Source organism: Leptidea sinapis, chromosome 47 (genome assembly GCF_905404315.1).
Source record: "Leptidea sinapis chromosome 47, ilLepSina1.1, whole genome shotgun sequence".
NCBI classification, from domain to species: domain Eukaryota; kingdom Metazoa; phylum Arthropoda; class Insecta; order Lepidoptera; family Pieridae; genus Leptidea; species Leptidea sinapis.
In genome coordinates, this window is record NC_066311.1 from 6,623,982 (window position 1) to 6,637,755 (window position 13,774).

Genomic DNA, 13,774 nt, shown 5'->3' on the forward strand with positions numbered 1-13,774 from the left:
ATGCGTAAGCATTATTGTGTTTCGGTATGAAGGGCGCCGTAGTTAGTGAAATTACTGGGCATATGAGATTTAACATCTATCGTCTCAAGGTGAAGAGCGCAACTGTAGTGCCGCTCAGAATTTTTGGGCTCTTCAAAAATCCAGACGGGACTGCATTGTAATGGGCATGGCGTATCAATTACCATTGGCTGAACGTGCTGCTCGTCTCTTATTTTCATAAAAAATAAAAGTAGGACTTTAAAATCACTTATTGAACGCCAAAAGCGATTGAAAAGTACACGCCTCAGACTCTAGAAGATCCTAGCGCAAGAAACTTTTTAAATATTTAAATTTATTCATTAAATAGCTTGGGGCAGTCACTCAATCACCTAGGTGTGATATGATTAAGGCTGTGTTGCATGATATCAGATGTAATAGTTAATTTTTAAGTCAAATTTCACGTTAACGAAACGTTGACTTTAACATCGACTGCGGATGTGTTGCACCATCGTATTCCTTGGCATAGTTAATGTTTAAAAGTGAAATATCAAGATAATATCGAAAAAAAAATATTTGAAACTTAACAGTTATAGTTATGACGTCATCTAACAATTGTCAAATGGTGCAAATAATTTTTGCTTAAAAGGTACTAACTACCTAACTAACCTACTTTAACATGTTTGTTATTGCTAAAGTAATGCAAATGTTACAGTAACCTTTCCTACATAATCGTTATTTAACATTTCTAATTGACACACTAATAAGATTTGGACGACAGCTTTTTTATAAGCCGTATCACGTACCACTCATGTCATAATATCCAACGCTAAACTCACAAATGTTTATGTTAAGAAAGCGTGGGAATTTAAATTTAGGCTCTTTAAGGTGACGTTGGTATAAAAAAAATGTGGAATATATGTTATTATAATTCCGTAAAATCGCGCTATATTTCCATCAATCATACTTTTTGATCGATTTGTTGTATCGTAGGTTCTGATAAAATATACCCAACAACTTCGCTGGCTTTTTCTTAAGAAAATGACGAAACAACGTAAAATTTGTAAAACAAAAATACACGCGTAATTATTTATTTTTTACCAGTAGCAGGAATATGAAATTTCTTTCGTCTTACATTGAAAATTTAAAAAAAATGGATTATGGAACCCCATTACGGATGAAACTTCTAAAAATTCCTTCTAAGTTTTTTCATTTATGAAGATTTCTAATATTTGTGCCAAATTCGCACTACACGCCATAAATTAGGATTTCTTCCACAGTGCGGCTTACTATTAACTTTCTTCCACATACCACAAAGCTGTGAAATGAGCTTCCTTGTGCGGTGTCTCCGGAACGATACGACATGGGCACCTTCAAAAGAAGCGCGTACACCTTCCTTAAGGGCCGGCAACGATCCCTTAAATCTTCTGGTGTTGCAAGAGTATGTGGGCGGTAGTGATCACTTAACACCAGGTAAGCTTGTTTGTACTAATTTTCAATAAAAAAATCAAAGTCTAGAACATTCAGGAAGGATCTTTGTTGCTGAATCAGTGAGTCTGTGAGTCAAGAGTCAAGACAAGTCATTTTAAAGATAATGTATGGATAGGTCTTCAAAATATTCGGTTACATATTATGTTGATGTGTATTTTAACCGGCCTTTCCCGTCTTCAGCATCAATTAAATGCAAACTGATCTCGTCATTACGGAACCCTAAAGTCCCGACGTAAAGTTAGTTAAGTTTTACGAGGATTCGAAATCCGTAAAGTTTGGCCAAATAACAAAGCTCTGCACAACACAACAACGACCTCTATACAAAACCCATAAAAGCACTTCTCATTGTGATATTTACTGCCCAATACTTTGAACGTAAAAAACAGAGCTCCAGGGTTGCCACCTGTAATATTTTATAATTCCTAAGCCGTTACGAATACTCCAATCAAACATTTTAGTCTTGGTAGAATTACAATTCAGTGCCGGTCAGGATTCTTGAAAAACTCAATAATTTTAAGCGGCACTACAATTGCGCTCATCACCTTGAGACATAAGATGTTAAGTCTCATTTACCCAATAATTTCACTGGCTACGGCGCCCTTCAGAACGAAACACAATAATGCTTACACATTACTGCTTCACTGCAGAAATAGGTGCCGTCGAGGTACACATAATCTAGTTGGCATCCTGTGCAAAGCAGCCTGATAATTGCACAGACACATTTGCAGGAGCACAGCTATACACTAAGGCCTCCGAAGGCTGTCAGGGAAACGACTACGCTCAATATGTTTAAAAGAAGGTTGCTATATCACATACACACTAAATAAATAAAAACATCTTATATTATATATGCCTACTTACTATTTGTAATTTGGAATCCGTAACGCATCAATGAGCAATCTCGCTTCTCATTTACTGATTTAATGCTCTTATGTAAGTGACACTGCCTTAATGAAAAATGAAGTTCTTCAAACCGATATTCCTCTGAACAAACCGCGTCATATATGCGGTAGAAAAGAGCCTCAAAGCCGCAATAGGTTGACCCTTGACTCTCACTCTCGGTTCGTTCCTCGCCCTCCACGTACCAATGTATTCTCGGTTTTAGAATTCATATGAAAACTGAAACGATCACATACCGTCAGGCGACCCGTACGGTCTATTGTTCTCCTCTCATAAAAAAGTGTGCGTGAAATATTTGATGGAAGTAAAACTTAATAATAATTAACTACAGTAGTAATTAACAGATACATTAGAATTATATACATTAATTAAAGCGGTGTTACCAACTAAGCACTCACGTATTGCTGAAGAGCTAGGAGCATTGTTAGATTTTTTTTCTATTTTTTTCTCGGAAAGGCTGACTATATAACCTCATCTTTAGCTAAGTTGGCATTTCATTCTCTACCTAGACTAAAAAAACTATTTATAATTACATTATTTTCACAAGTGAGATTTTATTTATTTTACAAAGAATGATATGGAGTTATATTGATATTATTCATTAGAAAATAAACATTTACACTTTTTACAGGTCAAGTGAAAAAAAAAGAATAAAATGTTCCTGGAATTGCATTTAACTGATTATTATTTTCATTTTATATTCTATTTATAATTCATTAATACCAATTTCACATTTAACATTTTTTATCAACGAATATGGCTGTATGGGCTCGAACCCTTTACCTGTCCTAATAATGTACCACAGATACTCTAGATCTCTATGTAATGGACGAAGAAACCAAGAACCGGATGGTACACGCGCCTAAATAAGTATAACTTCTAAACAAAGAGGATGTAAATACTACGTTATAAGAGTCGGGACTGCCTAAGTAAAAATTTAAATTTAGTTTACTATGAGACGTGCAGTCATTTGACATAAGTTTGAAATAGCAGTAATTACAGTAATGCGATTGGCGACGAAGTATAATCCGGCTAAATTTAAAAGCGAACACTTGCTTTTAAAACGTAATGGATTTCGGCTATCTTGGTTTTTTACAAGTTTATAGCCGTCATTCGTCAATCTATCAATGACTGCATGTTTCATACAGTCGAGTGAATCGCTTTTTTCTTAGAGTTTCTAAAACTGAGAGAAGATAGGCTTTAAGTAAATTTATTTAATAGATACGTACACACCACATCTCTATCAAATAAATTTACTCTAAGGCCTCTTAAATTCGACAACCCTACACAAAATTGAGTACACAACAACTTGGTCTCAAAAATAATGGTGTCACATAATACACGGCCGCTTTGTCTTGTTCGAGTAATTCGAGACCCGAAATACGATTCGACTCACTCATTACGTTCCAACGTATTTATTAGTGATGGTACCAAACTTTCTTGATTCATTCGTTCCACTCTTAACTTAAAATGTATGTATGTACGCAAGAAGTTATACTCCTTTGCCCTAAAGAAGCAATAAACTTAAAAATGATTTATTCCTCGTGCTATTCTACGTTTTTAGAAAGATCAATTTTGTAAAAATCTTGCAAAGATGGTTTAGACAATTAATTATTAAATAATGAGTACGGCTGTATGGGCTTGAAACCTTGGCCTGTCCCAATAATGGACACAGAAACCAAAACAAAAAAAATAACTAATGACGCAAATGTGAGATAATTTTAGTAACCAACTTCACCCTGTTACTTTTGTGTTACAGTGATGCGCGCGTATCACTGTAACACAAAAGTAACATCTTAAAATTTCACTCTCATCATTTTTTTATAACTCGCCTAAAGAAGTGTAACATCAAAAACTACACTTATAAATATAACTTATGTGTTATAATACTGACCGTCAAAAATTTTTACGAAATTTATATTAATAATTTTTCTCTGGTCTAAAAGTCTTTATTCACATAGATTTTCTTAGCAATTTGTGCATGACAACAGTATCCGTCATACAATTACCTAACCGTGTCGATATTTTCGCCGTGTATCTAGTGAATCATATTATAAATAAAAATAACCGTATTATGCCGGTAACCACGGACGAGTAAAAAAAGAAAGACTCTGTGTCACCTTACATAACAGTGAAGCACCAAAACAAGCCGGTAAACGAGTAAATATATAGCCCCACGCACACACTTACACTAATACAAGCCGATCGGCCGCCATTATGAGATTTGCCATCGTCTGAAAGATCAGTTTGCGTCGCAATAAAATATTTTAAAAATGCCGTCGTGCGTTGTGAAAAAGTGTAAAAACGATACTATAAAAGTATTTGTGGCCATATATGATTATTTAAGAGAGAAAATTTTTTGTAAATGGTATCCCCCGTAACCGCACACACACTAGCATAAAGGTGCTTCACTTGCTAATGTCACGGCGCGGAGTCCTTCTTTTTTTACTCGTCCGTGGCCGGTAACTTATGATTGTAATAGAAAAAATTAACGTGTTGCACTCTGGGAGTGCCGGCAGAAGTGAAAACTTGAACATTAACGTTGTGCATTTTTAAATATTTTGTCATGGTTAGTGAATAATTTCGCACTCGAAATGCTTTATATATCAGTATAAAAGTACAAGAATTTAAGTGGTTAAATACTATATTCATTTATTGCGCTTTCGTACACAAAAATGACAATTTATAATACAATAAAATTTATTTTATTAAGTAAATAATTATGATTTAAATCCGGTTAAATCTGATCCATTTTAACAATCTCGGCTTTAACCTGATTGAACGAATCTATTCGCGTTTATTATTTCTAGAATGTTTCCTTTGCATCTCAAAAAGTTTTACTTTTATGATTGAAACTGACGACATATTGCAAACGTCTCAATATATTTTACGACATATTTGTCATCAAGTCTGTCTCGATGCCGAATGAATAATATGAAGGATTTAGGACCTAATGGAATGAATAAATGAATAGAAGTTTATTCACACCTAATAAAAGCTTTGTAAAAGCTATATAAGGTCTTGAAAGACAATTATCAGTCAAATCTACGTGAACTGATGTTATCTAAGTTGTTAATGGCCGCAGCGTAACGTAAGCTCACCAGAGGGCCTGCCATCAACTTTCAATAAGCGATCCGATTCCGATGCAGATCAGTTTAGGTACCTAAACTGAATCGCTAAAATTCGTACCATGACGTGCCTAACACTGAATCGCGTTTGGATCGCTTAAGAAGAATGAACGAAATAAATTTGTTCGTTGCATAAGTTTGTCTCTCTTACTCGAACCTTAGCGTTGCGTTTCGAAACCTAAAATGATATGATATTAGCAGTTTTTTTGCGTAGAAAATACCAAAATTACATTTTAAAATTGCGCTGTATAGCGTCAAATTATAAACCATTAAGCCCTTTTTTGTACTCATTAAATAAATATAGTTCTTTAAATTACAAATTAAATGTTTGCTTAGTTGTTTTCGTAAAAATAACGAGTTATGAACGCACCTCTATTGATGTTTGATTTGACAAGAGCACAGAGTACATTTTTTTTTAATTCGATCTTGCGAACAGGCTATAGCCCGGGCCCTCAGTGCTTAGTCTTTAGTATTTTCATTTTCGGTATTTATTTACATTATTTAAAAAAAAAATTTGGACTAATAAAGTATTCTCATCTCATCTTTGTAGCAACTTTGTTCGAATCGCTCAGTTTGACACATAAGCTATCCAGTTTAGGTTGAAATATTACCTCATGGTACGAATGAATGAACGAACTAAATCAGTTTGCGATTCAATTGACATCATTTTTGACATTCAATTGACATCATCGCAATTTAATCAGTTGATTTGACGTCAACCTAAATTAGATAACTCTAATCACGTCGTGGTACGAAATAGCAAAGCAGTTCATTTTAGGTTGTCAATTGAATCGCAATAAGAGTTCATGGTAGGCCCCCAGGTATAGAACCACGTTCTAAATTACATGGAAAATTATTAGAAATATCGTAAAATCAGCTGAACTTCCTGCTCGTCTCGTCTCTTATGTTCATAAAAAACAACTTATATTAGTGTAATTATTAGTAACATAACTCAACTTGGATATAAATTTTGTGTTGTACTTTTTGTAATAATATTTTTGGGGCACCAAACCGCCAAATTGTATTCCACATACTAGGGAATAATATAGTATTTTAAGCGAAGGAATTGATGTAAAAGCCTTAGTGTTACGAAAGAAAAACCCAAGCATTTTAAAACTTATGTGAGCTATTTTGTCAACATGTTTATCAAATCTCAACTCCACGTCTAAAATGACACCCAAATCATTGATATGGTGATTTGAATTATTGGTATGCCACCAATATTATCAAACGTAACGAGGATCAAAAATCTGTTGAAAAGTCTTGTATATTTTTTTAAAATAGAATCACAGAAAATTAACAATATACATTTGTGGGTAAATTCAATGTTAGAAAGATATTTTGGTACACTATAACATTAATGAATGTCATTTCTTGTGCCTCTTCTTCTCAGGATTTAATCATAACTTTTCAAATGGGTGGTAAATTACTTATAATCAGTTCTTTGTTCAAGTGTATCGATATATATAGTTTTAATTTGCCATAGAAAAACTAAATTAACTCTTGCATCAGTTAGGGATATGGACAAATCCGATGTGGGTTCTATCTATGTTTCAATTATTGTAAGTATAATTATTTGGATAAATCATAAGCTACAATAGGTAACATAAAACTATCCATAGACAAATTAGAAGTTGCAATACGTTGATAAGTTATGGTTCCTGACAATTATTTTTATTTATTTATTTTATTTATTTCATTTATTCAGGATACAAACGGTGACAATTCAAAAACTTTACACTATTTTATTAAATGAAGACCTATAGTTCCATAAAATAATTTTAATAATACTTAATACTTACAATGTGAGTGCTTTGTTATAAATAAAATAATATTTTTTTAAATGCAAATAAAGTGATAAAATATAAAACCTATAAAATACAAAACTTAATATATTACGATATGAAAATAAAACAGAAAGATTTACATATTCTAAGTACTTATGTTTAGACATGGCTTCTTTAATTATAATTTTGAATTTTGCAAATGGCAAGTGAAAAATATCTAAATTTCCAAATTTTTCATTAACAAGGTTTACAAGCTCGTCTGGTATAACTATTGCTAGTGTGACATGTATGTGATCTTTTGAGGATAAACACATCTTTTTGAACAGTGTGTCTTTCAGGTCTGAAAGTAACTCTAAAATTAATTAATTAATCCGTAAAACTAAATTAGTAGGGATAAAAGTCTGAAATAGTCATTTTAATGGAAAAATTTAAAAAAATTTATGTGAGGTAAAATATGTTATTTATTTTATAGAAGTATATATTTATCCTCGTTTCATACTGATTGAGTTAGACATCTCACGTCAAAGGATATTTAAGCCTTTGCGGTAGATCTCTGGGGACACGGAGTCCACAAAGTTAGTGATGGCATTTTGATTTCGCGTTTATTACTTACTTCTTGAGAAGAAAATGTATACCATGTAACATTAAAACATAAGCATCAATTACTAATACTTATTTTATCTTGCGTAGGGTAGGGCAGGGCAAAAAGGTCCAATTTCACTTTTAGCTATTATATTGCGTAAACCAAACATACTGCATCAAAACAAACAACACATATGAAACAAACAATTATCAAACTATGTTTGGCTGGATTCTTGGTTGATTCAACATTATAGAAATATATATTTTTACTGTTTTTATAGGCATTGTCATCTGTCTATTTTTGCCCCATAGTAGGGGTAAAAAGGGACAACGAGGAGTCAAAAAGGTCAGCCAATATTTCATTCTTAACTTTAAAGGGTTTCATGAAATAATAAATACAAAGGATTTAATGGAAATCAAAAGTATATTCGTTTTTCAAAAAAAAACAGCAAATTTGTCTCAGTGAGTCTTACATCTTTGTGCCGTTTGGTGTCAAGACAACAAGACAAGGAGTCTTTTTCTGCCTGTAAGGCTCAGAGGCGCGGAGAGTGTACAAAGTACTATCTTCGGGCCTAAATAGGGCTACTGGAAACAGTGCAGTCTGATCCGTTGACCGCCTAGCTATCCAACGCGGAAATGCTTCTTTTTTGTTTATGAAAATAAGGGACGACACGAGCAGGACGTGCAGCTGATGGTAATTCACATCATGATTCACTCTGCCCATTACAAAGTAGTGCCGCTCAGAATTCTTGAAAGACCCCAAAAATTCTGAGCGGCACTACAACTGCGCTCGTCACCTTGAGACATAAGATGTTAAGTCTCATTTGCCCAGTAATTTCACTAGCTACCGCGCCCTTCAGACTGTAAGACAGTAATGCTTACACATTGCTGCTTCACGGCAGAAATAGGCGCCGTTTTTGGTACCCATAATCTTCCCGGCATCCTGTGCAAAAGTTGTCAGTATTCTATGGTACTATGATAGTTTATACATCTCATATAATCATAGTATTGTATATATAGTTATATTATTTGTTTTGTTTGAATAAATATAATTTTTAGTTCGATAATTTAATGTATCACAGAAAACCCAATGGGATTCGATGGCAAATATTTGTAATGGTTTTCAACACAGTCCTTTGTGCCGAGAGATCAAATACCTCATACATTGTCATCCTCAATTGAGGAATATCCCTTTTGTTAACACTTAAACCCCTCTAATCCTTTATTTATATAAATCGGCCTTATTGGTATTGGGTATAAATATAAAAAAGAGACTTTTTGAAGTATCAATACTACCGTGTCAAACATATGGTTGCCAGATGTGGTCATTAAGGCAAGAGGCGAAAAGAAAATTTCAGCGAAAAATGGAAAGGAGTATTCTTGGGTTAAGGTTATCCGATAATATTAGTAATGGAAAAATAAGCAGAAAAACAAAAATAGTATTAGTAGATGCGCAGAAAGGAATAAGGCTCCTTAAATTGCACTTGGCAGGACATATTTGTAGGATGGAAAATAATAGATGGACGAAGCGCTTAACAGAGTGGGTACCACGAGAGGAAAATAGGAGAAAAGGGAGACCACGTAAGAGATGGAGAGATATCTTCAACAACTGATGTGGATACCATTGGATGCGGACGGCACGGGAAAGAGATGTTTGGAAAGATTTAGGAGGGGCCTACGCTACAGAAGCGACTACTACTTTTAAATATTAATAAAATTACAGTTAACTAGTATAATAACCTATTAAATTAACTAAAAATCATATATGTATGTAGTTCAAACTAGAGGAAGATGTAAGATATTGTTGTAGTAAAAAAATAAAGCCTTTTTTTATTGGTATTGGTACTGACTAGTTTCGGCCATTTGGAGGTCCTTCATCAGGAAAAGTATGGGGAGTTCGCGATAGCGTCCTGTTTCACACTAGGGAAACTTCTGTTAATTAGTATTTTTTTGTTTTATTCAATTATAATAAAAAAAACCTTTATTATCCAATAGAGTATAATTAAAACTACATGAATTCCTTATTTAGTTTCGGAGAAGCCAATGAGCAAGCAGATATACAAAAGAATATTCTTCTTTCTTTCTCGTATATACCAACATATATATGTTGTTACTGTTAAAAAAATTATTAAAATATAACTGTAAAATATCATTACAATTTAATTATATTTATTATTGTATATAACATGTTATTGTAACTGTGTTTTTACATTAGATTTTTGCGTAAAAGTTAATTTTTTCATTTTTATTTTGGTCAACCCAACGTTTCAAGACCTTTCCAGATCTCGTTTTCAAGTGGACTGTCTGAAGAAGAAGTGTTTGATTGTTTACATAGACTTATGGCACATGTGTACGTGTCAGTTTATCTCATAAACTTATTATTTTACCGTAATAGACAAACCCTGTGTGAATGTAAGATTACTATCCTTACATAAAAACCTAGTTGTGAGAAAGAGACGGAATAGACGAAGACCATGACACCGTTTTGAAACAATTTAGTGTCCATTAGTCTCCTGTCAAATTGAACCGCGTTTTAATTTTAGTGTTTTTATCGTTATTAGTAAAAAAAATATAATGTTGTCGTGTTCTGTATTAGATTTATGTTGCATTATTGTTGGTATATAGCTTGTTAGTAAGTACATGGTAAAGGTATTGTAAGTTATTGTTAGCCAGGCTCTACGGCACGATGTAAATGATCTAATCATATAAAGGAGGCCAGCTGTCACGGGTAACATAAAACCATCCATATATCGACCGCAGACTAGAGAGAAACAGACAGAGCCTGCGGAACTTCGACTGTGTTTTTGGATGTTCGTTGTATGTAATATTTTTTATTTATATGAGGTTTTTTATTTATGAGCTTGACTCGTAACCCCGAGCTATACTTAAACTTTATTATTAATTACAGTTAATTGCGGCCAATTTTTTAAAGGCAACCTATCGCTACTATATAGATTACACCCTCAACATTTATTTAAAATTAGTTTTAACACATATGTATAAATTTTGGCATATAGATTTTTTTTAAGTAAACAATGTTCGATTGCTTTTCAAGTTGTTTTAGTCATAAGTCTTAAGTTAGGCTAAGTGATAGCAAATAGTCAGGTTTTCCCAGTTTCCTGGATTTTCCCCCACAAACCTTATGTATTAGTCTTTTAAGCATAATAAAGTTTTATCCCTCAACACGTTGATAGGGTTGTAGAAATAAGTTTTCTGATGCCTACATATATAAGGCTTAATTGTAAATTGCTTTAATAAGTAGATTATAAGTAATTTTGTATATATCTTATTAACACATAGAAATTTGAAATTAAAAATTTAAATAAAATTAAGTTTTTTTTTTGCTTTTCAAGTAAGGTGTCTTAATGAAATTTTATTAAGCTTCTTTTTTCTAGTTATACTGAGCTTTCGCTAATACATAGCATACTCCCTAAGCGTACATTTAAAATTAGTTTTGTAAAAAAAAACACATTTGTGCAAAATCAAGCGGTGGCATCTTAGGCTATTGGAGTGAACCTAACGCGCACCCCGTGACAAATGTCGTAAACAAACAAGAAAGCGACGTCTACAGACGACTCGATCCACAAGAGATGAAACGTTTTACCAGTGGGAGGCTCCTTTGCACCGGATGCCGGCTAGATTATGGGTACCAGAACGGCGCCTATTTCTGCCGTGAAGCAGTATGTATGTGTATATGTGTAAGCATTACTGTGTTTCGGTCTGAAGGGCGCCTTAGCTACTGAAATTACTGGGCAAATGAGACTTACTATGTTATGTCTCAAGGTGATGAGCGCAGTTGTAGTGCCCCTCCGAATTTTTGGGTTTTTCAATAATCCTGAGCGGGACTGCATTGTAATAGGCAGGACGTATCAATTACCATCAGCTAAACACCCTGCTCGTCTCGTCCCTTATTTTCTTTAAAAAATACGTATGGCGAAAACTTTCCGTTTACTTTCGGTGGGCTGTTTGTCATAAACCACAATATATAGAAAGTGGATATTAATCATAGTCTTCTAATATACTAGCGTATAGAGAAACAAAGCATACGAGAGAGAAGAACATCTATCGGATACCGCAAGATAGAAAAAGTTAGTGAATCAGTTCTTATTGTAACCAATTTTGATTGACAAGTCGTATACAGTCAACCACTCTGGCATCAGCGCCTTAGTATTTTGAGTACTAAACCACCATAATATATATATATATAATAGTTAACGCACGAATTAAGAAATCAAAATTTGTCGTCATAAATGTCTATCGCTGTTCCATAAAAAAAACGAGTATGAAAGACTATCTTTGATTCAAATTCAAATTAAAAAATCACTTTATTCAAGTAGGTCACGGAAATGACACTTATGAATGTCAAAAAAAATATATTGTTTTTTATTGAATTTACCGCTACTTCGTAAAGGGTTGAGCTAATGAGAAGAAGTAGCAAGAAACTCAATGCCACTCTTTTAAGTCAAGATGCACATTTTAATTGTTTTACAAATCATTTCAATTACAATATATGCAAAGTGACGCAACAAAAATACTAAAATGTCAAAAACTGAAAGGCTTACACGAGTAAAGCCAAAAAAAAAGAAAAAAAGAAAAAAAATGTAAATTAATACTTATAAACACAAGAGTTATTGAGTATAGTAGATGCATCAATCCACACATACCGTAAATAAATAGAGGCATTATGTGAGCATTTCATAAAATAAAATATTTAATAACTTTAACTTTAAAGGAAATAATAATAATAAAAAACACATCAAGCAGACCTCCCGGCAACAAGATCATCCAGCCACAACGAGTAGCACCCGTTCACGAGCATGACGCATGGACCAGCCATCGCCTCCCTCGACCATATTTTAGGGAAGGGATCGACCCGCCCCACGTCGCCGCCACAAGCAGAGGCATTTAAGCGAGCATGACGATGCCTGTCACGAGAAATCTACCGAATAACAAAACAATTCATGTTCATCTACATATTATGCAATACTTACTAAATGCCTCTACTTACAATTTTGTTTCAATTTACATAACTCATAATTATTATTATTGTTCTTATTAAAACTGATTAAAAAACAGAAAAAATATTAATATTTAAATTATATAACTATAATGACATTTATCAAACTGAGACAGACATGTAACAGCCCAGCAGCTCAGTCCCAAGGGTTCTTTAGATCCAGTTATTCAGATATTTTATAGTACCCTTTTGTATACAACTTTTTATTTAGCACTGATTTATATTCATTTAAAGGTAAGTTCTGAATGTCAATAGGGACCTTATTATAAAAACGTATACATACACCTCTGAATGAATTTGCGACTTTTTGAAGTCGACTTACATGAACAGCATGATTGACTATATATATATATATAAGAGATTTCCACACGGGTGGAATTTCGTTAAATCCGTTCTTAGCTGACCTCTACTCGTCGAAAGGAATATTCCTACCAAATTTCAAGTCTCTACGGCTTATGGTTCTAGAGATATCGTGATGAGTTACTATATACGTGGAAATCTCTTATCTTATATCTTTAAGCGAGCTATTCTTGTATATATATTTATATATAATCTGAATCTCGGAAACGGCTCCAACGATTTTCATAAAATTAAGTATGCAGGGGATTTCGGGGGTGATAAATCGATCTAGCTAGGTTTCAATTAAAAAAAAATGGTTTTATCCATGTTTGAATGAGAAACAGCTACAATAACATTAGAATACAAAGGTAAAATTTTGCCACTATATACAAGACTGTAATAGCTTAGATGGGACATTGGATGATCCGGAAAGCAGAAGACCCCGGTTCGAATTCAGATGTTCTATTAGTTTTTTTTTGTTCAAGTTTTGTACATTCTCACAAATCCGAGCAAGGCTCGGTCGTCCGGATATTATATATATAAACACAGTTCAT